At 48.0% G+C, this 27,329-nt stretch overlaps 1 protein-coding gene across 4 annotated transcripts in view; it reads left to right on the top strand.

Moving 5' to 3' along the window:
• Positions 1 to 27,329, top strand: part of Ppard (peroxisome proliferator activated receptor delta) — an 84,062-nt gene that overhangs the window by 8,088 nt on the left and 48,645 nt on the right. The window contains exon 3 of one of the 4 annotated variants that reach the window (XM_023720655.1): positions 5,216 to 5,326. The exons of the other annotated variants lie outside the window; for them this stretch is intronic. The gene's annotated coding sequence lies outside the window, so the exon portion shown is untranslated. The remainder of the gene's footprint in view (positions 1 to 5,215; positions 5,327 to 27,329) is intronic. 4 annotated transcript variants of the gene reach the window in all.

Genomic DNA, 27,329 nt, shown 5'->3' with positions numbered 1-27,329 from the left:
TTTTTTTTGCAGAACTGGGGATTGAGCTCAGACCCTTGCACTTGCCAGGGAAGCGCTTATTCTACTGAGTCATCTCCCCAGCCCCTATTTTGTATTTTTTTTTAATACAAAAAATTTTTTAAAGCCTAGCTAGTTATGGTGGTATTCTGGCCTCTGAATAAGGCTGAGGCAGGAGGATCACAAATTCAAGCCCAGCCTGGGTAGCTTCACAGTTTACCCAGATCCTGTCTTAAAACAAAAAATAAAAGTTAAAAAAGGACTGGGAATGTAGCTCAGTACCCTCAGTTTATCTTTTCTTTTTGAAACAGAGTTTTGTTATGTGGTTCAGGCTGACCTTGAGCTCACTTTGTAGCCCAGGCTGGTCTTGAACTTGCAGTGATCTTCCTGCCTCAGCCTCCTAAGTGCTTGGATTCCAGGCATGTGCCACCATGCCCGACTCAACTTTCAGTTTTTTCAAAAAGGTTTCAATCTGGCCTGGGCACTTCAGACTATTTTTAGTTTTTTGGAGACAGGGTCTCCCTTTGTAGTGCAGGCTGACCTTGAACTCAAGCTGATCCTCCTGTCTCAGCCTCCCAAATGCTGGGGCCGTAGGTATGTGCCTCCACACCTGGCTCATGTCTCAAAAATGAAAAGGTTAAAGGTGTGGAGTGGACCAAAAACTGTCCTAATAATCACTGTTTGCCCATTAATCTTTCTTTCAGGCAAAAAAATATGTTTTATGAAAAAGGTGTTTAAGTTGGAAACTTACACAAATGTTTCTTATGAGAGACAGACAGACAGCGTTTTCCAGGCAGGCATCAAATTTATAATTCTCCTGGTTGGGCTTTTGAGTAGGTGGGTCATATTTGTTCTCTGTGGTATTAGAAGGTGAACTTGAGGGTGTTCTAGCACAAAGCCACATCCCCAGCCCTTTTTAACTTCTTTTTTTTTGGGGGGAAGGGTCTAGCTAAGCTGCCCAGGCTGGCCTTGAATTTGTGATCCTCCTGCCTCAGCCTCCTGAATGCCTGGGATTATAGGCTAAGGGTTCACCAGGGTGTAGGGAAGCTGTTTCTATTGGAGTATCTAGGACACTTCACAGGAAATCGGTGCTTTATTGTGTTTGCTTCTGAGCCTCGCCTGGCTTGCAGGGCTCCTTGAAGTTGCTGGGTCAGGATGAGGCTAGGTGGGCCAGGTGGCCTTGGCTGGCTGCCCACTCAAGGCCCTCCTTGTACCCTAGCTTCCTGCAGCATGACAGCTGAGACACAGGCAGGAGCTGCCTGGAGGAAGCGAGCGTCCAGAGATACCAGGAAGAGTGGCATGCTTCCTCTGCTGTCTTGGCCACTGGACCAGTTCCGATTAGAGCGGACTACAGGAAGGCGTGAGTGCAGAGGGGCTTGGTTCACGGGGCCATGGAGGCCTCCTTGGAAACCAGCTTCTGCTTGTTAGTTCGCGAGCTTTCAGGGAGGCAGGCGGGCCTGTGGAGGGAAGTGCGGCTTCTCGTCTACCTTCTGTTCCTGGAAGCAAGGCTTAAGAAGTTCCTAGCAGCAAGTAGAGGACATGGAATGCAGAGTGAAGGAATTTGCACGATGCTCTTTGGGCAGTGTGGAGCCAGGGACGGCTGTGGAGCACAAAGTGATGGTGTTAGTGCTGCAGAAAGTCGGGTTGAATGGCGAAAGAAAGGAGGCAGGAGGCTGGTAGGAGAGCACCGTGGTGTTCTCACTGTAGGGAAGTTCTCTCATGTCGAGTCCAGCCTCCCTGGGTACAGTTAAGTGCATTGATCTGGGTCTCTCAGCACGCAGATCAAGTCCTCAGAGCACAGGACGAGCAGCGCGTCCCCACCTCCACCCTAGGGAGGGTGACAGTGCCCGGGAAAGCCTACCTCAAAGCTTCACAAATGTTGAAAACAAATACATTTTTAAAAATTGTGCAAAGACCTAAAAAGTTAAGTGTAAGTTATTGAAAAATTTAAAAAAACAGAAAATATCTAATTTTATTCAACACCATTTTGTTTCAAATACATTTCAGTTTTAGTATCTTTGACCATTAAAAAAAAACAGAAGCTGGGCAGGTGGCACACACTTGGAATCTCAGCACTCAGGAGGCTGAGGCAGGAGGATTACCATGAGTTCGAGGCCACCCCTGGGCCATATAGCAAGACCAAATTTCTTAAAATAAAATAAAATAAAACCTAGGAGAGGTGTGAGAAGGGAGTGAAGCAGGAGGGCGAAGTAGAGACTAGAAGGGAGGGGGATGAAGGGGAATCATGAAAGCCCAGCCTGGACTGTGACACGGTCACCGGCGTCCCAGCCCTGGGCGTTCCGGGCAGCACCCCTTCTGTCCCCCTCAGTCTGGATATCAGTGCCTCACTGCTGCCCTGTGTTACATGTCGGCAGTTCTCTGGGGACAGTTACCACGTTCACCATGGTGAATGGGGACACAGCCCTGAGGAGCTCTCCCATGAGGGAGACCTTGAGGGGAGAGGCTCCTGGCTGCCTGGGGAAGTGGCCTCCTCTATAATTGAGCTCAGACGTCCCGTGGTCAAACAGCCCAGCTTGCGCTGTGATCTGCTGTAACGCTTGATCTTCACTGCTGCTCCTGTCAAGTCCTGCATCTCGGGGTTGTGACCTCAGAGGGACAGTTTTTTGGCTCCAGCTCTGCTGGGGGATAAGCCAGCTTGCTCTCCAGCTGGCAGTGGGGCCAGAGTTACCCCACATCCTGGGCCACTTTGCCTTGAAGATGAGCTGGGTTATTTTGTTTGTGTTTTTAGTTTTTTTGTTATATAATTCAGGCTGGCCTTGAACTCACTATGTAGCCTAAGCTGACCTCAAACCCATGGTAGTCCTCCTGCCTCAGCCTCCTGCATGCTGGGCTTACAGGCATGCACTACTACAACCTGCTCGACATGCTGTTCTTGCATGTGCCGGGATCCAGGGCTCTACCTGTCATCTCTGTTTCCAAACCAGGGAGCAAGGTGTGCTTCTCTATTTTCCTCAATTGCCTGTTGTAACTGTTGCTCTGGAATGTGGTTTCTTAGGCCAGTGCCGGAGAGCTAATTCTCTATCGTGGGGCTGCCCTGGGCATTGGTGGGTGGATAGCACCATCCTCAGTTCTGCCCAGTAAGTGCCAGTCACATTCCCCTCTTCCCAGTTGTGAAACCAAGGTTTCAGACGTTGCCAAATGTCCCTTGGAGAGGGAAGCACCCTCTCTTGTTAGGACCACTGCGCCATCATTTCCCCACTAAGTATTGCTGGCCTTCGGAGTCTCCTAGCAAACACATAGTAGTAGACAGTTCTTGGTTGGAAGCTTACACCCTCAGCCACCTCACTGGGCCCCGGAGGGCTTTGGGGAGCAGTGGAGGAGCTCACAATTGGTGTGTTAGAGCTCAGCAGGAAGCGAAAGGATGGCCACACACAAATGGACACCTCTGGGACGCAGGGCCAGCCCCTGGAGTTGTGGGTTTCAGGCCAAGCTTCTCCATGTTTTATAAGGTCTGGGCAGAAGGTTCCCAAGTGTGCCTCCTGGATGTGCCACCCCGCGGGGAATGGGTGCCACTGGCAGTGCGGATGCCTGTGACCAGCCCGGTCCTGTGTCTAGTGACCAAGTGGGTGTTCGGGGGTTCTGATGGCAACAGCTTCCCACTCGGAGCCCAGATGGGCTCTCAGAACCTACCAGGCGCAGGAGCACTCCCAAGAGAAAGCTCACCTGGCATGCTGCCTCAGACCATTTCTGGACAGTCCCCGGTGCGGGAAGCCTACCGTGCAGTGCAGAGACTGATGGGCTCCCCTTGCCCCTCTGCTGGCCGCCTGGAGTAGAGGAGAAAACTGCCTTTCCCTCCCAAGGGGCCCCCAAGGGCCTGAAGCCCGGTGCCATAAAATTAGTTCCCCTCTGCCTACTTACACAGCAAGTGGTCTGAGGAAAGACGGGAGCAGGCCTGGGGGCTCTACCAGGGCTCCTGACCGTGCTTCTTTTTTTGTTGTTGCCAGCTAAGCCTGCCCTGGGGGCGGGGCTGGTGCAGCATGTGGTGCCCGGGATCAAACTGTGGTCCCTGCGCTTGCCTGAGCTTGCCCAAGCAGGCACTTTAGACCGCTGAGCTATCTTACCAGCGCCCCCAGTGCTTCTTTGACCTGAATAAGGGTCTGAGCTTGTTCTTCCACACCTTCGGCTTTTCCTTGCTTGGTGGTCAGCTGAACAGTGGCCCCCAGAGACATCTAGGCCATAACCTTGGGACCTGTGAATATTGTCTGTGGTGGCAAGCAAACTTCACAGAAGTGATTAAGTTAAGAATCTTGCCAGGGGGAGATTATCCTGGATTATCCAGTGGGGCCTAAGTGTGTCCTTAAGGGGGGACAACAAAGAGATTTGACACAGTCGAAAGGGCTGTGTGACCTCGGCAGGCAGATGCTACACTGCTGGCTTTGGTTGCAGAGGAAGAGGCCAAGGAATACAAGGAATGCAGCCCTAATAGGGGAAGGGGAGGGAAAGGGTTTTCTCTAGGACTTCTGGGGAAAGCATGCTGGTTGACCCATTGGTTTGGGTCCAGTGAAATCACTTTTGGACTTTTGACCCCTAGAACTGTAACAGAATAAATGTGTCTTGTTTTAAGCCAGTAAATTTGTGATAATTTGTTACAGCATAACAGGAAACCATGGCAGGGATCATCTGCCTACAGGCCTACAAGAATCCTGCTGATCTTTTCTTATTGTAGGGTTTCCTCATCCCCTTGTGGCGCAGGAGCACGTTAGGCCCAGTCTTTCCTCAGACTAATATTTGAGGTAGTCTGTACTTGGCGGGACCCTCAGAGTTCTTGGGAGCAAAAGAGAAGTCTTTGATGAGCATCAGATCCTTGCTTTTGGACTCTCCCACCCTCCATATCTTCAGTCTGATCGGTACTAGAGGGTTTCATTGTGACCTCTGAGGATCCAGAATTAGCTGCAATCTTATTCCAATTTGGGCCAGTGATATAGCTCAGTGGCACAGTGCCTGCTTGGCAAGTGCAAGGTTCTGAGTTCAATTCTCAGTACCATTAAAAAAAAAATCTTATTCCCCTTTCTTCTGTTTATTTATTTATAGTTATTCATCAGGTACTTTCCATGTGTTGGATACCATCAGTATTGGGAACAAAGCCGATTTAAAAATTTTAGTTTTTTAGTACATTTGTGTAGTATATAATATTTGTATTTCTTGTGGGAAGTTGGTTCATACATATATGTACCTTTTTTTTTTTTTTTTTTTTCAGGGAACAAAGCAGTTTTTAAGATTCTGTGCACCCTGTAGTCCTGACTATTTCAAAGGCTGAGGCTGGAGAATCACTTGAGCCCAGAAGTTAGGAGCCAGACTGGGCATCATAGTGAGATTCTGTCTGTCTGTCTGTCTGTCTCTCTCTCTCTCTCCCTTTTTTTTTGGTGGAACCAGGGATTGAACTCAGGCCCTTGCACTTACCAGGCAAGCACTTATTCTACTGAGCTGTCTCTCCGGCCCCAAGATTCTGTCTCAAAATAAATAAATAAATAAATAAATAAATAAATAAATAAATATCTCCACCTCTGAAGTAGTTGAGGTGGTTAGCAGGGAAGGGAGCCCGGCTTAAGCAAAGCATATCCGATGATGACGAATGGTGTATAGAGAAATAAAGCATGAAGGGTACAGGGACAGGGACAGAGTTAGAAGGTGGAGAAGGCCCAGAAATGGCGTGCTGAAGCTGAAGGAGAATGAGACACATATGGGGAGACTCTTCTGGGCACAGAGACCGCACTCTAGCCACTTCTGCAATTACGCTGTGGCTACACCCAGTAAAGTTGTAAGCTGAAAATATTATAGGTCAAAAATGCTTTTGAGGGCTGGGGATGTAGCCCAGCACACAGTGCCTACATGGCAAGCATGAGGGCCTGCAATTCCTGGTACAAAAGAAAAAAAATGCATTCGATACACTGAACCTAGTGAACATGCCAATGGAGCCACATGGTGTACTTGAGTACTGGTTATTTGCCCCAAGGGTTGGCTGGCTGGCTGGGAGCCCCAGCAGCTCAGCAGAGTGTGGTCTTGCAATTTGCTAGCTTGAGACAGGATCAAAATTCAAAATTCCAGGTACTCCAGGGGCTGAGGTGGGAGGATCACAAGTTCAAGCTGAGCCTGGGCAACTTAACGAGACTGTCTCAAAATGGAAAATGAAAAAGACTGGGACTGTAGCTTAGTACTGGAACATTTGTCCAGTGTGCATGAGGCTTTGGGGTCTTGCCTGAGTACTTAAAAGCAAAACAAAAGCAAAACCAACAAATAAAAATCACAGAATCCCAAGTACAGTGTTGACTTGATGCATAGACTTTTTTAAAAAATTTTATTTATTTGTTTATTTTGTGTGTGTGTGTGTGTGTGTGGTCACCTTAGCCCACCAGGGGGCAGGGTAGCTGGCATGTGGTGCTGGGGGATTGAACCGCGGTCCCTGGACTTTGCTAAGCTTGTTCTAAGTAGGTGCTTTAGACCACTGAGCCATCTCACCAGCCCCTGAATGCATAGACTTTTGCACTGTTGTAAAAATTGAAAAAATTGTTAAGTCAAATTCTCAGCATTCAGGAAGGGTCCACTGGTGCGAAGGCTGGAGCTGAAGTGTGTGGTGGCTACAAGAAAGCTAGGGTGGTGGACAGAAGGAGGGCAGAGGTGCATGGGAGGGGAAGAGGTCAGAGGTGTCATTGAGGTCCTGAAGTTCTATATATCTTTTAGTCATTTGTCCTTTGGCCCTTCCTCCTTCCTCTTCACATTGCCTCTGCATTTCTACGTCTGTGTTCTGTGTTCTTGATGCCTTTATGTAGGATATTTATTTTATACCAAGTGTGTTGCTTAATCTTGGTCATCAACTTGATTGGCTGGAGAGATGCGTAGGGATCAGCAAAGCATGCCTCTGGGTTTGTCTGGGAGGTCACTGGCTGCTTCTTCTCCACCTCTTTCCAGCCTGCTGTGCTCCTGGCTCCCGCGAGTTGAGCAGCTTTTCTCCACCACACCCTTCTGCCATGATGTTTCTGCCTGGGAGCCAGCTTCCCGTGTACTGAACCCTCTGCAGTTGTGAGCCAAAGTGACCCTTTCTTCTGTAAGTTGTATATGTTGAATATTTTAGCCCAGCAGAGAAAAGCTGACTGGAACAGGAACATCCGCTGGCAAACACCGTGAATTTAATAAAGCAAGCTCCTCTTCCTGAATAATGAAGGCAGCTCCCCAGTGGTGTTGCTGTGGGCTGTGTGCCCGGGAGTGGTTACGCACATTTACCAGGCAGCTTTCTGGGTCAGTGTCATCGCCCTCCTCTGCCCTGAGCCTGCCCCTTCTTTCCACCCCCCTTCCTGCTTTCTCCACAGGGCCCTGCAGATGCCCTCCCAAGATGCTTTCCTGGCCCCCGTGCCTCCCTCTGTTCTCCTCCTGAGCAGCACAGTCTGCCTCCTTACCCCGGCGGATGGTTGGGGCTGTGCCACTGGACATTCGTGCCTATCACCTGGGCTCCTGGCACTAACAGTGCCCTTCCCTGGGCAGCTGTGGGCGCTGCTTCGTCAGCCTTGGAGCTGATCCAGCACTCACGCTCAGCCCCTCTCCCTGATCTCTAAGGTGCATGGAGACCCCACGTGTGCCCCCTGCAGCCGTCTCCCTCCTCTGGCGCCGGCTTCTAAAAATCTGATCTCTCAAGGTCAAGGATGTCCTGGCTGGAAAGTCTTTCTCTCTCTGGAGAATGGCCCAGGACAGCTCTGGTGCCTGGTTGTGCCCCTAAATGCCAGCTTGTAGTAGTCCCTGGTAAGTTTCAACATCCTCAGGGCCAGAGCACAAACTGTCTCAATGGATTAAATCCTCCTGCCTGTGTTCCTGAATTCATAGTCCTAGGTGACCATGGAACAAAATATGTTGTTGCTAAAAATAAAAATCTGTAGTAATAGGGGCTGGTAATTCATAGGGAGAGCCCGTGCCTGGTGCACCTGAGGGCTTGGTGCTTAGCCCTGACGTCCAAAGCAGGAACAAAAGAACACCTGAAACCAAACTTTCATACTCAACAAATGGACCAATAATGCTCCCAGGTAAAAATCATTAGTTAAATCAATTTCCAAGTTCCAAAAAGTGAGCAAAATTATAGCCAGCTCTGTGTCTATTCTGCCGCAGCATGCAATTCCTGTGACTTTGCTTTTTGGCACCCTGACACTACAGTGCATTTATAACTCGTGGTTACAATTTGCCTTTCATGTCCTTACAAGGTGTGGCCTTTGGTCTGGTGTTCGGCCCAGCAGCACACAGAGTGAGGCCTGCCTCTGTGTCCTGCAAGCCTGCAGTGGCCTCGTCTCCTGCCTCCCTGCCAGGGCCATGTGTTCTGGTTCAGTTTGGGGTGCATTGTGGGTAACCATGGAGACCCTTTCTACCCGGTATTCCCGGAGCTCTTGCGTGTGTGCTGCTTCACCTGCACCTCGCCTTCCCTTCTGCCCTGTGCCTCCACCATGCAGAGCTCTGGTGCATCCCGTGGTTGCTTCTCCACAAGCTCAGTGGGCACGGCTGAGATTTCTGGCCTTGGTGGAGTTTTCCCCAGCAAAAGCCCTCCTCCACCCTTCTCCCACCTCTGGCTCGGCACCTCCCCAGGTGTATAATTGTGGAGTTATTGCTTGCATCCTAGACTTTGCTTTTGGACTGACAGTCCAAGAGCTGAGCTGACCTGTGTCTGCACCTGCGAGGAGTCTCTCTTCATCCGCAGAGCTGTGGGTGCTAGGTAACTGGGTAGAAGACAGCCTGTGTGTTGAATGCATGGTACCACTCTGCTTGGTACTCACTGCTTTGTTAAACTCCACTCCAACCCTCCGAGGGAGGTCTGTACTCCTTTCACAGCTGGAGAACCCGAGGCTCAGACTGGTTGGAAAAATTACCTAAAGTCACATCGGCAGTAAGTGGCAGAGATGGGACTTTTTTTTTTTTTTTTTTTTTTTTGTGGAACTGGGAATTGAACTCAGGCCCTTGCGCTCGCCAGAGAAGCACTTATTCCACTGAGCCATCTCCCCAGCCCCAGAGATGGGACTTGAACCCAGGTGATGCAAGTCAGGTCTGCTCCGCATGAGAAGGAAGGATGGCTGCATCAATTGATTCAGTTTAGAAAGTAGCTGTTTGACCTGTGGAGGTTTCAGGAAGCAGCAGATGCCACGTTGGTCACAGAGCATAAGAAACATTCTGGCAGGCATGGTACCCCCTGCCGAGCTCTTTCTGGGTCATTGGGCAGAGGAGGCCCTGTGAGTGGTTGGGCTCTGTGGCACCATGGATCTGCTCCAAGACAGTGAAGGCCGGAAGAACCAGGAGACTAGGCAGACAGGATGTGGGCCAGGTGCGGAGGGCAGGAGGGTCTCCATCCCTGCTCTGAGTGATTCAGCAACGGCTTGCAGTCTACAGGACGGAAAGACAGAGTGCTGGCCCAGTGCGCACCGATGGAGTGAAGGAAGAGGTTGCCTTTATTCAGAGCTGTCTTTGGCCGGGCATTATCCCCTCAGGCCAGCCTGCAAGATGTGGGAAGAGGGTTACACAGCTGGCCAAGTCTCAGGTACACAGGCAGCGCAGCTGGCGTTAGAGCCCTTCAGGTTAGTCTCTGCTTCTCAGTTCAGTCACTGCATCTCCCGCCCGTGTTGCCTCAGCTTTGGCTTAGCATCATGTGAGGGTACGGTGCACAGGCGTGCGACTGAGGCTGTGAGCAGAGGCTGGGGTACCTGGGCTCCGCGTTCCTGCCCTGCTGTGCAGCGTGAGCCCAGCCCCACCCCGCAGCCCTGCCTGTGTTCAGAGCAGTGGTGCCATGGTGTTTACTCCTTGCTTGCCCCCTGCCACCCCTCGTTTATTTTTAGAGTCCTTTTTCTATTTCTCTTTGAATTTCCCTATCCAGATGCAGGAGGTAGGTACAAGGATGGTGTTGGGAACTAGAAGAGGCAGGCACAGGTCACCGCTTAGCCATGACTGGGCTGGCTGGCTCTGGGCGCTGCCTGCTGCCCCGCCATCTGTCACCTTGGGGATCCTGGACCCCAGAGCCCGAGGCTGCGAGGCAGCTGAGACAAGGATGCACGGCTCCTCTGAGGAGAGTGGTCTTTCCTTGAGAGGGAGCTGGAAGCGTGAAGTGGAACGTGTGCTCCAGGGCACTGCCTGTCCTGAGGATAAACTTCAAGGGAACGTGAGGAGTGGTGAAGGAGCAGAGGTGGTAACTGCAGACCCTGTGTTCCTGAGGGTTAAAGGCACTCAGGTCTGGAAGGCACAGAGCAGCTGCTGGTGTGTGCACCCAGCACTGGAGGCAGATAGCAGCAGACGCCCTGTCCTCTCTGCATCTGAGCACTGGCTTGACCGGTGCTAACCTAGTCTGGCAACTGCCTGTGAAACCCTGCAAGGCACTTCCAGGGACAACTGCGTGTGGCCCACCCCTGCAAGCCCAACCTGGGCCCTGGGAGGGGCCGAAGACACGTGTGGGCAGGAGTCTTTTACCCTGGGGTTGCAGCAGCTCTGCTTTCTTACCGCTCTTGCACCTTGCCAAGCTCTGGAGCCTCTGTGCCTGTGTCCCATGGGTGCAGGTGACTCTGGGTGTTGGGCACAAGGTTGTTGAGGGGGCCTGCTGCCGCCAAAGTGTCTAGGTAACTAGTTACAAACAGTAAGGGACACCTTCAGAAAATGGCATTTGAGCATTTAGGAATTCAGTTAGAAGCCAGGCATGTTGGCACACACCTGTGATCCCAGCTGCTTGGGAGGCTGAGGCAGGGTGATCACTTGGACCCAAGGATTCAGGGCTTCCGTAGGCAGTGTAGTGAGGCATTGTTGCAAGCAAGCACAAATACACTGGTGGACGGATGGACAGATGGACAGAGAGAAAGGGATAGAAAAGGTAATCATATGCCATGAAAGGTCAGGATTATAGAAACTTTTTTTTTTTTTGCGGAACTGGGGATTGAACTCAGGCCCTTGCGCTTGCCAGGGAAGCGCTTATTCCACTGAGCCATCTCCCCGGCCCCATGGGTTTTTTTAGAAACTTTTTGAGGTTGGTGCTTAGGCATAAATTTCCATGAGTATCGTTTTTAATATAAAACAAAATCTTTTAATTATGTAAATAATGTTCATTCATTATAGATCACTTAAAAATACAGGTTAAGTGCTGAGAAGAAAATGAAAGTTACACATAATCATATACAAGTTTTGCATAGCCTAATTTTTTTGTTTGTTTTGTGATACTGGGGATTGAACCCTGGGACCTTCCCATTCCCCTACATCCCAGCCCTGTTTTTGCTTTTTTTTTTTTTGGGACTGGCTCCTGGGCAAGGCAGGGATCAGACATGCGGGTGATACCTGTGAATACTTGGGCCCGCAGCAGCTCAGCTTCCATCCCAGAAAAGCAGCTCGAGAGGGGCGGAAGCAAGAGACAGTATTTGTGGGAGTCTAGCTGTGCTCCCCTTTGCTTCCTGCAGAATGAAATGAGGCCTCAGGCAATAGCGAGGACAAGGCCTCCCCGAGCCTGTGGGTGAGGAAACTGGTGTGAGTTGTCACAGCGGCTGATCGCCCTGATCCCCATGTCCCTGTGAGCCGGCCCGGATCACCCTTGCCCCCTGCCCTGGGCCCTTGGGACACAGTGCAAGCTCTATAAGCTGCAAGGCCAGTGGCTTCCTGTTCGTCCCCTCCAACCCTTTGCCACCCCCTCCTGTCCTCCACTCCGGAGCTATAATTAAGTTCCCATGTGAAATCGTATCCCTCAGCTGACACACGCGCGCAAAACCACAGCCCTGGCCATTGGGCAGCTCATCTGGGGTGACTTCTGGAACTGCTGTCTCGGCCTCCAGACGGCTGGGTGGGCCTGAGTGGATGAGGCGTCTCGCCAGGAAAAGCTGGATCTATGAGGCCAGGCTCTGCCCACAGTCAGAAAGGGGGAAGTCAGAGGAGAGGAAGGGTGAGCGGGTCGCCAGGGATGGGCGGGCTGCAGCCAGAGCCACAGGCAGAATGTGAGCTGTTGGCTTTGTGTTGTAGTATTTTAAAGTGGAGATAGATACGCTTCTCAATATGTAGCCCACCCCTGTAAAGTGTGCCCTTCAGTGGAGTCACAGTGTATGCGCCGTGTTGTACAGCCATCATCCCTGTCTGGCTCCAGCATATATACACCACCCCCAAAAGCAAAACCTGTGCCTGTTAGCGGTTAGGGCCAGTCCCTCCCGGCCTCATCCATCTCTCCCAGGCAGCCACTAAACTGCTTCCCTTCTCTAGAGAGCCCCATGCTGTGTTTCACATATGTAGGCTCGTACTGTTCATCCTTTGGGGTCTGGCTTCTCTCACTTAGTGGAACATTTTCAAAGTTTCTCTGTGTTGCAGCATGTAATAATATTCTATTTTAATGGCTGAATAATATTACATGTATATATCATTTTGTTTATCACCTGATAAGACAATTGGGTTCTTTTTTTTTTTAAGAACCAGGGATTAAACTCGGGCCCTTGCACTTGTGACAATTGGGTTCTTTCTCTCTCTTTTTTCTCTCTCTCTCTCTCTCTTTTTTTTTTTTTTTTTGTGAGAAGGTCTCACTGTGTGGGTCAGGCTGGTCCAGAGCTCACAGTGGTCCTCTGCCTCCCTCTCCCAGGTGCTGGGATTCTAGGCGTGCACCACCCAGATGAGCAAAGACTAACCCTTTTTAAGGCAGAGCAACTTTCCACTGGATGTAGATACCACATTTTATTCATTCCTGAATTGGTAAACATTTGGGTTGCTTCTGCGTTATAGCTGTTGCCACGTAAACACCAGTGTACCAATATCCGTTTACCCCACTTTCCATTCTTTTGGGGATATCCTCAAAAGTAAAATTGCTTGACAAGTGCAAGGTTGGAAGTTTGATCCTCTGTACTATTTTATTTTATTTTATTTTTAAATTTATTTATTTTGTGTGTGTGTGTGTGTGTGTGTGTGTGTGTGGCCAGTTCAGCCCACCAGGGGGCGGGGCTGGCTGGCATGTGGTGCTGGGGGATTGAACCGCGGTCCCTGTACTTTGCCAAGCTTGTTCTAAGTAGGTGCTTTAGACCACTGAGCCATCTCACCAGCCCCTCTCTGTACTATTTTATTTTTTTATTTTATTTTTTTTTTAATTTTATTTATTTGTGTGTGTGTGTGTGTGTGTGTGTGTGTGTGGCCAGCTCAGCCCACCAGGGGGCGGGCTGGCTCGCATGTGGTGCTGGGGATTGAACCGTGGTCCCTGTACTTTGCCAAGCTTGTTCTAAGTAGGTGCTTTAGACCACTGAGCCATCTCACCAGCCCCTCTCTGTACTATTTTAAAAAAGTAAAATTGCTGCATTATGTGGTCACTATTTTTTTGTTTGTTTGATTAATGAGAAATCTTCAGGGCTAGGGAGATAGTTTAGCACTCAAAGTGCTGCTTGGCAAGTGCAAGGATCCGGGTTCTATCCCCAGTACCACATGCTGTGCTGGCCTCTAAAACTGGGATAGTGGTACATGCCTGTAATCCCAGTGCTGGGGAAGCCTGGGAGGATTGCTGTGAGTCTGAGCTGCATAATGAGACCCTGTGTTAAGTAAATAAATAAATAAATAAATAAATTTTTAAAAAATTATAAATTTTTAGCTTTTTGAGGCTTTCCAATGCAATTAGTTGGATTCTAGGTCCTTTGTAACTTTTTCCTGTCTGAAAACAATTTACATTATTCTTGGGTTTTAGACATACCATCAGGATAGACCTACCTATTTTTCTTTTCTTTCATTCCTGCAAGACCTTTAATTTATTTATTTATTTATTTATTTATTTATTTATTTATTTATTTGGCAGAACCAGGCATTGAACTCAGGCCCTTGCACTTACCAGGCAAGCGCTTATTCTATTGAACCATCTCCCTGGCCCCTACCTTTATTTTATTTTATTTTTTGTATTTTAGGTAAGCATCTGTAGGGTGTTCAGGGTCTCACTACTAGATCAGTCAGAGCTGGGATTACAGGCGCGCGCCACCCTGCCCAGTCTCAGTTGCCATCTCAGCGTGCCCCGGGGATCAAACCTTTGGCCCCTGTGCCTGCTTGCAGGTGCTTTAATCCACTGAGCCATTTGTCTGGCCGTCCTGCTGGGCCTTTAATTGTTATAAAGACAAGTCTTTTGGAATCTCCAGGACATTTTCTAGTGTATTTTTTTTCCCTTAATGTCTTTGATCTCTGTTTCTAGACTCTTACACTGTGTTTTTGTTTTTGAGACAGGGTGTTGCTCTGGAGTCCAGGCTAGTCTTTTTTTTGTTTTTCAAAGTTTTATTGATAAACAGCAATGAGAGTTTCAAATCAAATCGGAAGTACAGTTTCAACAAATAATACATTGCATATATTCTTCTTAGTGGTTAATTGCTGTACAAGATGCGGACTTGTGATCCTATTTACAAACACCATTAGAATAGTCTTGAACTCACTATGTGGCCCAGGCTGGTCTTGAATCCATGGTGATCCTCCTGCCTCAGCCTCCTGAGTGCTGGGATTGCAGGTGTGCACCATCATGCCTGGCAAGACTCTTAGACTCTGGGAAGTTGGACTTCATTGATAATGTGTAGAAATGCAGTAAGTTTTTGTATATAGATTTTACAGCCTTGCTGAAGTTCCTAATTCTAATAGTTCTGGTTTTCTTTTCAGTGTATTGCTTGGGATTTTCTGTGTGAGATCATACTCTGACAACAGGGATTGTTTTACTTACTACTTTACAGACCAGATAACTTTTCTTCCTCTTGCTCATTTACCCTGGTTAGAACCTCCACCATACTGTGGGTTCCCATACTGTCCACTATACTATCTTGTTCCTAAACTTGGGAGAAATCCTCACCCGACTGCCAAACCCAGAAGGTGTTCCCTCTTTGCCTGCTTCACAGTGGCCCTCAGAACCAGTTCCACATGTGAGCAGGAGTCTAGTGCACCCTTCCACTGCCCATCAGCACATCCCAGCCCTTTGTCTGCTCTTCTTGCTGGGCTGTTCCTTGCTTCACTCATGGGTCTTGGCTGTCTGCATATCAGATGTGTGGCGCTTGCTCATCTTGGTCACAGTGACTTCATCCATTGTATAGGTGTGCCATTTGCCATCCCCTGTTCCTTGATGAAGTACAGGTGATGTCCACTCCTTTCCCCTCTTTTTTTCGTTTTTTAAGTTTGTTTGAAGGGGAGGTTGCAGAGAATCAAACTCAGGACCCCTCGCTTGCCAGGGAGGCACTGCTGTTGAGCTATATCCCTGGCCCCCATTTTTGTTTTTTTGAGACAGGATATCGTTATGCACCCTGTTTGGTTGATGAGGAAACCAAGCTTCAGAGAGTTGATTTGCTGAGAAGAATCAGGATTTTCATTACCTGCCACAAAACTTGGCACTTAAACAGGCACTATGTAGCCTTTCTCCTGGCTCTGTGTTACCTGGGTCCAGCTGGCTCTGCCCGATGATGTCAGCTAAACCTGCCCAGCCCAACAGTGAGATCTGAGGTAGCCTTTCTTCGCGGCCCCTGATCCTGTGGGAGTCCTTCCCAGGTTGCTTACAGTATGGCGGCAGGGCCAACAGGTCGGAAGCCAGTCCTGTAGAGGCCTAGGCTCAGGTCCAGAACCTTGCCTCAGCCAGGTTCTGCTGGCCAGAGCTGTCACTGGGCCAACCCAGATTCAGGGACAGGAACTGGCCACCACCTCTTGTGGGAAGGGTGGCCAAGGGTTTGTAGCCTCTTTAATCCACAGGCAGCCAGGAATGTAATGTGGAGCTGAGACTTGAATTCAGATTTGTGTGACTCAGACATGGAACCACACTGTGTCCCTTTCTGCTTTTGATTCCTAGGAAGCTGCAGAGCTTCCTGATATATATATATATATATATATATATATATATATATATATATATATATATATGGTTTGGAGGGCATTACTTTTTCTCCTGGCCTTGTGCAGTAGAGGCTATGCTAGGTGCCTGCTTTTCACGTTAGCATGCAATATCCAGGCCTAGGGGACCTTCCAAAACAGGGCCCCCCAAGGGATTTGCTAGCTGCCCTCAGCCTTGGTGCTGATGGCCAGACATTCATGAGATTTCCCTCTGGAGTTTCCCTCTCTGCACTTAGTGCCCCTGATCCACAGGGCTGGCCGTGTGGGATGCTGGCCACGCTGCGGATGATCAGGCTGACCCAGTTTTCAGTTGTTCCAGGTGTCGTCTAGTCCAGCGGTTCCCACATGTCTCAGCTGCTGTGTTTACCAGGGAGTTTCGGAACAGGAGAATTCCTGGGCCTTGCAGCGTATATTAGAATTCTTAGTACAGAAGTGGACTGTATTGGTTTGAGGGTGCATCCTGGCTGGAAAACCAGTGACTTCCAGTTGAAGGCGTCCTCCCTTAGGCCCAGCCCTCTCAGAAAGCTGCCTTCAAGAAGGCCACACGTGGAGAGAGTGATCATTCAGAGGCCCCACTTTCCAGCCAGGCTGTGGCTCCTGGCAGTGTCCGGAAGGTCCTGGCAAACCTATGCACATCTCTCTCTGCTTTTTCATTCCTTGTATTATCTGAGCTTTGTGGACAGTGGGGTTTTCTTTGAAAATGTTGACAGAGGGGAGCAAGCTCTTTTAGCAGCCAGCAGACCCTCCCTGACCAGAAACGTGATCCCTTGGCTTTGTTTTCAGTCGGTATCTTTGGTGTGAATACAACCCTTTCTAGGCTTTTCTAGACTTCAGGACCTTTCTAGACTTATCCCTTGGACATACTTACCGTACGCGTATACAGGTCAGTTTTTTTTTTTTTTTTTTTTTTCCGGAACCGGGGATTGAACTCAGGGCCTTGCACTTGCCAGGGAAGCGCTTACTCCACTGAGCCATCTCCCTATCCCCTCCCGGTCAGTTTTAATACTCCAGGTAATTTTGCTACTTTCTTGTTTTAGAATATTCAAAAAATGCCAACAAATGCAAAGAAAGAAATAAAACCTACCTAGACTCTTCCTCTTAATTACTTTTTTTTTTTAATATTTATTTATTTATTTATTTTGTGTGTGTGTGGCCAGCTCAGCCCACCAGGGGGCGGGGCTGGCTGGCATGTGGTGCTGGGGGATTGAACTGCGGTCCCTGTGCTTTGCTTGTTCTAAGTAGGTGCTTTAGACCACTGAGCCATCTCACCAGCCCATCTTCCTCTTAATTACTAAGATTAAATTTTCTTTTTCCTTCCTTCCTTCCTTCCTTCCTTCCTTCCTTCCTTTTTCTTTCTTTCTTCTTTCTTTTCATATTCTCAATAGACATCAGTCACCTTGATGAGGATTATTATTACTATTATTTTTTTTTTTTTTTTCCCCAGAACCGGGCATTGAACTCAGGCCCTTGCGCTTGCCAGGGAAGCGCTTATTCCACTGAGCCATCTCCCCATCCCCTAGGGTTGTTATTTTTTATGGATTTTGTTCCCTATCTCTGTCTCTGTCTCTCTCTCCTTTCTCCTTGTGATACTAGAGATTTAGCTAGCACTGAGCCCCCCCCCCCTTTAAAAAATTTTTACTATGTCACAGGGTGTCCCTGAGCTGCCCAGGCTGGGGTCAGACTTTCAGTTTTGCCTTAGCCTTCCAGAGTGCAGGGATTATAGGCATGCACCACCACACCTGTCCACACACCTTCTTTTTGAAAACCATATTGAAAGTTATATTGCAGGGCTGGTTTTTAGAAGCTTTATGAGCTGTAATTCATGAAGTTCACCTGCTTACAACGTTCAGTTTAATGACTCTATGTTTGCACAGTTGTGCAATCATCACTATAGCCTAGTTTTAGAACCATTTCATTGTTCCAAAAAGAAGTCTTGTAATCCTTTAGCTTTCACTCCCTTTTCTCTGCCTGCCCCTGCTCTAGGCAGTTTCTGTCCTCACAGATTTGCCTCTTGTGGCCATTGCGTATAAATTCTATTATACAATGTGAGGTCTTTTGTCATTAGCTTTTTTCACAGAACATAATAATCATGATATTGTTTTGAAACCTGCTTGACCCAGGCATGGTGATGCACATCCATAATTCCACTTCTTGGAAGGCTGAGGCAGGAGAATCGCTACAAGTTCAAGGCCAGATGGACTGCATAATGAACAAATTCAAGGTCAGCCTGGACTATATGTGGAGACCTTGTTTCATACCACCACCTCCCAAAGGAAACCTGCTTGAGACATTTATATCATTAGAAATTAGAATAGGGCCGGGGAGATGGCTCAGTGGAATAAGCGCTTGCCTGGCAAGCACAAGGGTCTGAGTTCAATCCCCAGTTCCACCAAAAAAAAAAAAAAAAAAAAAAAAGAAAGAAAGAAATTAGAATATAGTTTTCAAGAATTCATTTGTAGCACCATCTTCTGAGAATATCTGGTCTGATTTCACCAGCACTGCCTGTGCACATATAGGTTATTTCTCATCTTTTTAAATTACAGCATTACCAGCAGTTTTTCAATGAACCAAAAATATTAAATGGAATGTCCCAGGGATGGATTTTTTTTTTTGGGGGGGCGCTTTTTTGTTTGTTTGTTTGAGACAGGGTCCTACTATGTAGTTTAGGCTAGTTTTGAACTCACTATATAGTCCAAGCTGGCCTTGAACTCTCAGCAATCCTCCTGCCCCAGCCTCCTGAGTGCTGGGATTATAGGCATGCACTACCACACCTGGCCCAGAAGTTGTTTTATTACTTTATATTGTTATGTGTTCTTCGTTTTATTATTGCTAATTTGTAAATTAAACTTTATAATACGCATATATAGTGCTACAGAGAGAGTTCAGTGCTGCTCACTTTCAGATATGCATAGACCATCTTGAAATGTATTTAGGGGAGGCAGCTACTGAATACCTGCCTAGTGCCCCTGTGCCTAGAATACAGTTTCCAAGAAATCATCTTGTCTTTTGATGCGACGACGCTTAACTGTCTGAACCTCTGACTAGACGAGAAGCTCTTGGTTTTTATCTTGTTAATTTTCCTTCCCCTGTGCCTGGCATAGTTCCTGACATTTGATAGATATTCAGATTTTTTGTTTGTTTTCTTATTTTGCAGTTTTGAGAATCAAATCTAGGCATGCTGTACCGCTGAACTACACCCCACCCCAGCTCTATCTATCTATCTATCTATCTATCCATCCATCCATCCATCCATCCATCCCCAGCACTCTCTCTCTCTTTCCCTCTGTCTGTCTATTATTTTAAGGCAGGGTCTCTGGGCCCGGGAGATGGCTCAGTAGAATAAGCGCTTCCTTGGCAAGCGCAAGGGCCTGAGTTCAATCCCTGGTTCCACAAAAAAAAAAAAAAAAAAAAAAAAGACAAGGTCTCATTACTTTGCCCAAACTGGCCTCAAATCTTTTATCCTCCTGCCTCAACTTCCCAAGTAGCTGGGATTATAGGTATATACCACTGTGGCTAGCTAATACTCAATTTTTCAAGTGTATGTATAATGTTTTTGTTTTATTTTTAAAATTTTTATTATAATTTGGTATAGGATCTCACTACACAGCTCAGACTCATAGTGATCCTCCTGTTTTCACCCTACCCAGTGCTGGGATTACAGACATACACCACCACACCCAGTATCTGTGGCATCTCAGTGTGCCTGGGGGCAGGGCCAGCGTGGCACATGGTGCCGGGTTTTGAACCCCTGGTCCTTGTGCTTGCCTAAACAGGCACTTAGTCCACCGAGCCATTTCTTTTTCTTTCTTCCTTTTTTTTTGTATTTTAGGGAAGGGTCTACAGGGCATTCAGGGTCTCATTACTAGATTAGATTTGTAGTGATCCGCCTGTTTACAGCCTCCCAAGAGCTGAGATTACAGTCTTGCGCCACCACGCCAATCTCAATTGCCATCTCAGCATGCCCTGGGGGCAGGGCTGGGGATCGAACCCCCAGCCCCTGGGCCTGCTTGCAGGCTCTTTAATCCACTGAGCTATTTGGCTGGCCTTTTTCTTTTTCTTTTCTTTTTTTTTTTTTTTTTTTTTTTTTTTTTTTTTTTTTGTGGTACTGGGATTGAACTCAGGACTCTGCTTACTAGGCAGGCGCTTTTTCTTCTGAGCTATCTCTCTGGCCCCCGCTGAGCTATTTCACTGGCCCTTTGTTTTATTTTTTACAATACTGGGGATTAGGCCCAAAGACCATTGAACTGTCTAGCCCTTTTTTATTTTATTTTCAGAGAGGGTCTTGCTGAGTTGCCCTGGCTGCCTTCAAAAGTCAATCAATCTCTCTGTATCAGCCTCCTAAGTAGTGGAGATTGCAGGTATGTGCTTCGGGCTTGGCTGAGTGTGTCTGTAATTTTGAATGAATCAAATATAAGCTATTGATAATTTGTCAAATTGCCAAATTCTAGAAAGTTCTGATTTATCCTCTTATTACAATTTTAGAATACTTTACTTTCAGCCTCTTTAAGTCTGTATTAATTTATATCAGAAGTTGTGGGATCTTTGAATTCTAACACTCCTTGATCTGGTCACCAATTAGTTTAGGAATTGATCCTGTTTGTAGGGCTAGAGAGCCTGGCTGCTGAGTAAGAAGCTGGGTCCTGGCTTCCCTGTTGCTCATTTAGTCCCCCGGTGTTGCATCATTTCCTGTTGCCCTCAGAGATCCTCTCAGTCTGTCCCCGGTTGTGTGTGGGCCTGTCGGGAGTGGGCAGGTTTGAGTGGTGGCGTTTGGTTGTCAGATGGTTTGGGCTCTGGCTGCTGATGCGATGCCTTCCAAAGTCATCAGAGTGATGTCACGAGAAGTTGCGTGCCTTCAAGAACGGAAGTGTGGGGTGCTTCCAGGAAGTCTGACGCAATGGCCCCATCTGCCCCTTGAGGGTTGGGCACCCACACAGCTGTGTCACCTGAGTCACCCCTGGCTGTAGGCTCCTTTCCACACACTTCCTGCTGTTCCCTTATAAAGAGCCGGCAGAGAGCTTGCTGGGGTTGCCGTGCGTGGCTGTGAGTCACAGCAGCCACTTGGGCGTATGCGTGGGAATGGAAGAGCTGAATGGCCATGGCTGCCCCCATGTGCCAGGGGCTGACGTCAGCTAGGACCTCCGAATTTCTCCCTCCACAGCTGATTGCCATCCTGTCCATGTCCTGAGGTCCTCTTGACCCCTTCTCCTGTGGATGGCTCTGGACTGTCCCCACTCGGCCCAGCCCCTTCAGGATGCCACCACCTGTCACTTTGCACAGGTTGCAAGTATTATGGATGCCTGTAATTTTGCATCTCAGAGGTCTCTCTGTTTGTGCTCTTTCCCTTCCTCTTTTTCTGTGCTTCACCCTTTTATTATTCTTCACCAGTGTCCAGGTGCCTGCTCTATCTAGCACCTGGGGAGACTGAAACACGCAGAAGGAAGAGGCAGCCCTGGCCAGCTGATTGTCTTTGCTGGCTGGCTGGCTTCAGCTCCTTCCCTGTGGCCCCACCTCTGTTGTTCCTCTTCTTTCCACTCACTGCAGGCTTCTGTTCTCTGTTCTTCTGTCTCTGTCCTGCCGTCTGCTTGCTGGGATCAGCCCCAAGTCCTCTTCTGACACTGGGCCTTGTGTCTGCGTGTGCACCTGTGGGCCTCCCCTCTGCACACCCCCTTACTGGCCTTAACCCTTCTCCTCTGGCACACCCAGGTTGACCCTCCTATTATCTCAGGCATTTGTCCCCATTCTTCTGATTTTACTACCTGTTCCTGAGTTGGAAGGAGGCCCCCCTGAAAGGTATGATGACCTCCTAATCGCCACAATCTGTGGACCCAACCTTATTTGGGGAAAAGACTCCCACTAAGGGTGCTGCCCTGTATTACAGGTGTGCAGTGTTTCCAGTTTTCAGTGATTACATGTTTATTTTTCCCTGTGTCTTCCCTAATTGGAGGGCAAGGTTCCCTGCTTCCAGCCCCAAGTCAGGAGACGGGCAGGGTGTTGGTCTGGTTTTGAATTCTGGTTCAGAAAATCTTCACTGAGGAGCCTTTGCAGATTGTTAACCCCTCCGAGCTTTGGTTTCCCCTTCTGGAAGACGGAGGTAATGGATCATGGTGAAGGCTAGTGGTGAGCTCTGGGCCCAACTGCTCCAGCCTCACGAGTGGAGTGATTTGGCAGCAGCTGAGTCACTCAGCTCAGCTGTGGAGGCTCCAGCTGGAACAGGCCTTGCGCTGTGACTCAGACAGCCTGCCCCGATGTCTCCTGCTGTAACCACCTCTTCCAGCCAGGTTGTCCGAGCGCTCCGGCTGGGATGGTGGGTTAGGGTGCTGGTAGAGCTCTAGAAGGACACGGAGACAACACACACACTGGACAAAAGTATGCGCCTGGGCTGTGAAGTTAGACCTGGCTTCACGTTCAGGCCTTACTCACTGGCTTTAGGAAAGTGTTCTTTGCATGTCTGAGCCTCAGTTTCCTTTGCTGTAATTTGAGAATAACAGTGGTACATAATGTTTTGCTGCTATAAGAAAATACCTGGCTCTTCCTGTGAGCGGCCTTAGATGACCTGTGAAAATGGTTTGCTACTCTCTCGATCCGGAAAACCCCACAAAATCATGCAAATGAAGAGGCTCAAATCTTCGCATTCACTTTATTTTATTTTATTATTTATTTATTTGTGTGTGTGTGTGTGTGTGTGTGTGTGTCCAACTCAGTCCACCAGGGGGCGGGGCTGGCTGGCATGTGGTGCTGGGGGATTGAACCGGCGCGGTCCCTGTGGTTTTTTGCTAAGCTTGTTCTAAGTAGGTGCTTTAGACCACTGAGCCATCTCACCAGCCCCACGCATTCACTTTAAGAACACGCATGAAACTGCCTACGCCACCAAGGGTATGCATATCCGAGAGGCCACCAAGTATCTGAAGGATGTCACATTAAAGAACCAATGTATGTGGGCTGGTGAGATGGCTCAGTGGTCTAAAGCACCTACTTAGAACAAGCTTAACAAAGCACAGGGACCGCGGTTCAATCCCCCAGCACCACATGCCAGCCAGCCCCGCCCCCTGGTGGGCTGAGCTGCCCCCCCAAAAAAAAGAACCAATGTGTGCCATTTATACAATGGTGGAGTTGGTAGGTGTGCCCAGGCCAAACAGTGGGGCTAGACGCAGGGTCAGTGGCCCAAAAAGAGTGCTGAATTTTTGCTGCACATGCTCAAAAATGCAGAGTAAAGCTGAACTGAAGGGTTTAGATGTAGATTCTCTGGCTATTGAACATACCCAGGTGAACAAAGCACCCAAGATGCGCCGCCGTACTTACAGAGCTCATGGCCGGATTACCCATACGTGAGCTCCCCCTGCCATACTGAGATGATCCTTACTGAAAAGGAACAAACTGTTCCTAAACCAGAGGAGGAAATTGCACAGAAGAAAAAGATATCCCAGAAGCAACTGAAGAAACAAAAACTTATGGCACAGGAATAAGTTAAGCATAAAATAAATACAAATAAAAAAAGAAAAGAAAAGGAAATACCTGAGGATTCAGCGGCTGGGTTTGATCCCTGGAGTGTCGTGCTGGCCCTGCCTCCAGGGCATGCTGAGACAAGGATTGAGACTGGGCATCGTGGCGCACGCTCTTGGGAGGCTGAACACAGGCGGATCACTATGAGTCCGATCTACGTGGTGAGACCCTGTAGACTTTGTAGACCCTGTCCTAAAATACAAAAAAGGAAAAAGCCTGAGCACGGATGCTTTTTGCACATTATTTCTCACACTTTGGGTTGGGGGCGAGACCAAGGCACTGGCAGATGTGATGTCTGCTGAGGGCTGCTATCTCCCCGCAAGGAGGCACTTTACTGCCTTGTCCCTCAGAGGACAGGAATGCTGTGTCCTCCCACGGTAGAAGGGACAGGAGGCAAAGGAGGCCTAGCTGGCTCCCCCTATCTATTTTGTGAGCACTAATCACCTCCCAGAGGCCATAATTTACCAGATACTTGCACTGGGGATTAGGTTTCTCCCTGGGTTTGGAGGTGTCATGACCCTCAAGCCATAGCAATAACCTTATAGGCTAATTGGGAGAATTAAATGAAAATGCCCTTAAACCATGCAACAGGAGCCTGGCTCTCTGTAAGCATGTAATATACCTCATTACATGCTTATTATTGTAAAGTACCAGCTTCCACTGTGGAGATGCCTCAACACCCCAGCCCTTGGGCACATAGCTGCAGGAGACCTGGTGTCCCTGGACTCGTGTAACAAGGTGCTGCCTTTCCATATCATGGTGACCCTGTCTGCAGAGCTTTTGGTTTGGTGAGCTTTGTGGCTCTTGGTGCTGCTGTGGGGTTTGTGGGAGCCTTGCCAGTGTTATGATTATCCTTCACACCACTGAACTCAGTGCCAGGTGTGGATCCTGGGCTGCTGCTGAGGCTCAGCCTCTGCCAGTGGGCATGGCCACCCAGCTGGCTGAGGCAGCAGGGACCTGGCTCCTGGGCTCTTGCTGCTGCTTTGTCTGTTTCTCTGTGCTGCAGATGCAGTTTCCTGCCTTCAAAGAGCTTTTCTCAGGCCGGCCAGATAGCTCAGCAGACTAAAGCACCTGCTTAGGCAGAGCACAGCAGCTGGGTTTGATCCCCAGCGTGTCATGCTGGCCCTGTTCCCAGGCTGCACTAAGATGGTGATTGAGACTGGGTGTGGTGGTGTGCGCCTGTAGTCTCAGCACTTGGGAGGCTGAAAACAGGATGATCACTAGGAGTCCAATCTACATAGGGAGACCCTGTAGACCCTGTCCTAAATACATTTAAAAAAAAAAAAAAAGCTTTTTTTCCCTGTACATGGAACTCAGGAGGCTGCAAGAGCCCAAGGCAGAGATGCTCTCAGAGTCTGTCCCCTTCAAACCTCCCAGCCAGAGTGGGGTTTGTGGACCAGGCAGTTTGAGAAACACAGGTTGACTGCAAAGGTCACGGTTTGTCCTGGGGCCAGGGTTTGAGTATAGCTGCTTTGGGGATTTGTTTGTTTAAAGGTTTTTTTCTTACAAATAAAAAAGTTATGTGCATTCTTAGTGAATGTTATTAAGATTCTTCTCTGGAAAACCAGGTGATAAATGGCTCACTGGCCAGTGAGTGATTATGTCTGTACCCATTTAGGGGATGTCTTCACCTAGAGGGTCCTGAGAGGTCCTGAGAGTGTCCCCATTCCCTTGGCCCCCTGAAAGGCATCCTCCATATCTCCGTTTTTTTTTTTTTTTTTTTTTTTTTTTTTGTGGAACCAGAGATTGAACTCAGGCCCTTGTGCTTGCCAGGCAAGCGCTTATTCTACTGAGCCGTCTCCCCGGCCTAGCTCCTCCAGTTTTTAAAAACTTTATTATTGGTGGTGGTGGTGGTAGTGGTGTTGTAGTGCTGGGTATCAAACCCAAGGCCTCATACATGCTAGACAAAAGCTCTATCAGTGAGCTATATACCCAGCCATTAAATTTATTTTAATTGAACAGATTCAGGAAAACAAAAAAGGTACATATACTTGTTTGTTTGCTTGCTTATTCATGCATCCATTTTGCAGTATTAAAGTTTGCTCCCTGGGCTTTTGCACTGAGCTATATCCCAGCTATTTAAAGAAATATTTTTAGATTTTGTTACAAGGTCTCACTAAGTTGCAGAATTGTTTATGCTGGGCTTCATTTTACAATCCTTCTGCCTCCACCTCCCAGAGTGCTTGGGTTATAGGCATGTGCCACCAAACCTGACCCCAAAAAATGTACATTTTATGGTGTATCCGGTGTCTCTTTTAAGTGATTGCTGAGTTTTGTCCACTCTCCTGCGGCTGACGACACTCCTGGTGCTGTAGCCTGTGTCATCCTGTTTACCCGTTTCTTTTATAAACAGAATGTGCTGGACTTGAAAGTTTTAAATTTGGACATTTTGTCTTATGTGAGTTTAATAACAGTTCTGGAATGTACTTAAACAGGTTGCATTTTTTTGGTACTTTCCAGAAACTTTACTTCTTGCCTGTTTTTCTCCTCCTCACCTTTGTTGGATGACTGAATGTTCTTTACTGATTTGAAAATTACTTACTTTCCTTCTCTTCTTATTTATTTCATCATCTTTTACCTAATCTTTTTACTCTGAAAAATGTCAAATTTAGAAAAAATATGAAAGGGAACATCTGCATTCTCCTTAATTACAATTAATACATTTTACCCTCTCTGTCTACTTTGAAAGCTATTTGAAAGTACATAGAGCTTTGTGTTTATTTCGTGGTCAGGATTTAGTATGTCACTTTTCTCAGCAGAATTACTTTATAAAAATTATTTTGGAAAGTTTTTAGAAAAATTTAGATGCCTGAGGAGTTTCTTTATCCCATCAACCACATTCCCTAATGTTAGCATTCTGTACTTAATTCTTGTTTTTAAGTTGTGGAAAAATCTCAGTTACTGCCTCTTTGGTCCTCTTGTTTTCTCTCTTGTGGCTGCTGGAATCCCTTAGATGTGTGTTGACCATGTTGCCACCCTAGTCTTGTTATTTCTAGCCTGTTGCTACTGTTTGTATGTCTAGTGCTCAGCCCTCTTGGTAGTTTATTTCCTGGTGTGGTTCATAACTTGAGGCTTATCTCTGGGAGGGATTCTGTATCCTGGGTGAGTATGTGTCCTGGGTTGGAAAAGCGTACATCAGAGCAGCTTGTTTGCTCCTGGCAGGACCATGTTAGTCAGCTTTACATCACTGTAATGAAATATATGAGGTAATCAACTTTAAAAGGGGAGAGGTGACTAGGTGGTGGCACACACCTGTAATTCCAGCTACTTGGGAGGCCATGTAAGAGGATCGAAAGTTCAAGACCATCCTGAGCAACTTAAGAAGACCTTCTCTAAAAATAAAAAACTTCTGGGCCTGTAGCCCAGTGGTAGTGTTTCCCTAGTATGATCTCACTAATGTTCAATCATTAGTACCAACAGCAACGAAGTGTTATTTTGGCTTACAGTTTCTGCCCATGGCTGCTTGGCCCCTTGCTTTTGGGACTGTGATGAGGCAGTGCATTGTGGGAGAGCAAAGCTGTTCATTATGGAGGCCAGGAGGCAGGAGAGACAGGAAGATGGCCAGAGCCTGCTACACCCCAGTGTGCTAGTGTCTTTCTACCAGGCCCCACTTTCAAAGCTTCCACCATGTCCCATGGACCTTAGGTGACACAACCAGACCATGGTCAGGGACTTGATTGCTCCAGTGGTCCTGGCACAGTTTCATGTTCGTTTCTCATTTGGCCTCTGCCACTCCAGCACTATCAGTTGGCATTCTTACCAAGTAGTTTAGTCCTGTAGCAGGCATGGGCTGGCACCTTTGAAGGAGTACTCGTACTAGGGCTTGGTACTGGGGCTGGTTCTGGAGCCTGCTGCTCTTGGTGCTGGGGCTCAAAGCCACAGCCAGACCCACCCACATGTGGCACAGAAGTCCATGGAAACTGTGGCTTCACCATGGTGTCTCTTCCCCACACTGTTCATGACTTCTTCTTCTTCTTCTTCTTCTTCTTCTTCTTCTTCTTCTTCTTCTTCTTCTTCTTCTTCTT

This window comes from Octodon degus, unplaced genomic scaffold (assembly GCF_000260255.1).
Source record: "Octodon degus isolate 3935 unplaced genomic scaffold, OctDeg1.0 scaffold00005, whole genome shotgun sequence".
Taxonomy (NCBI): Eukaryota; Metazoa; Chordata; class Mammalia; order Rodentia; family Octodontidae; genus Octodon; species Octodon degus.
The sequence above is the reverse complement of the archived record's forward strand: the minus strand, read 5'-3'. Positions and strand labels throughout refer to the sequence as shown.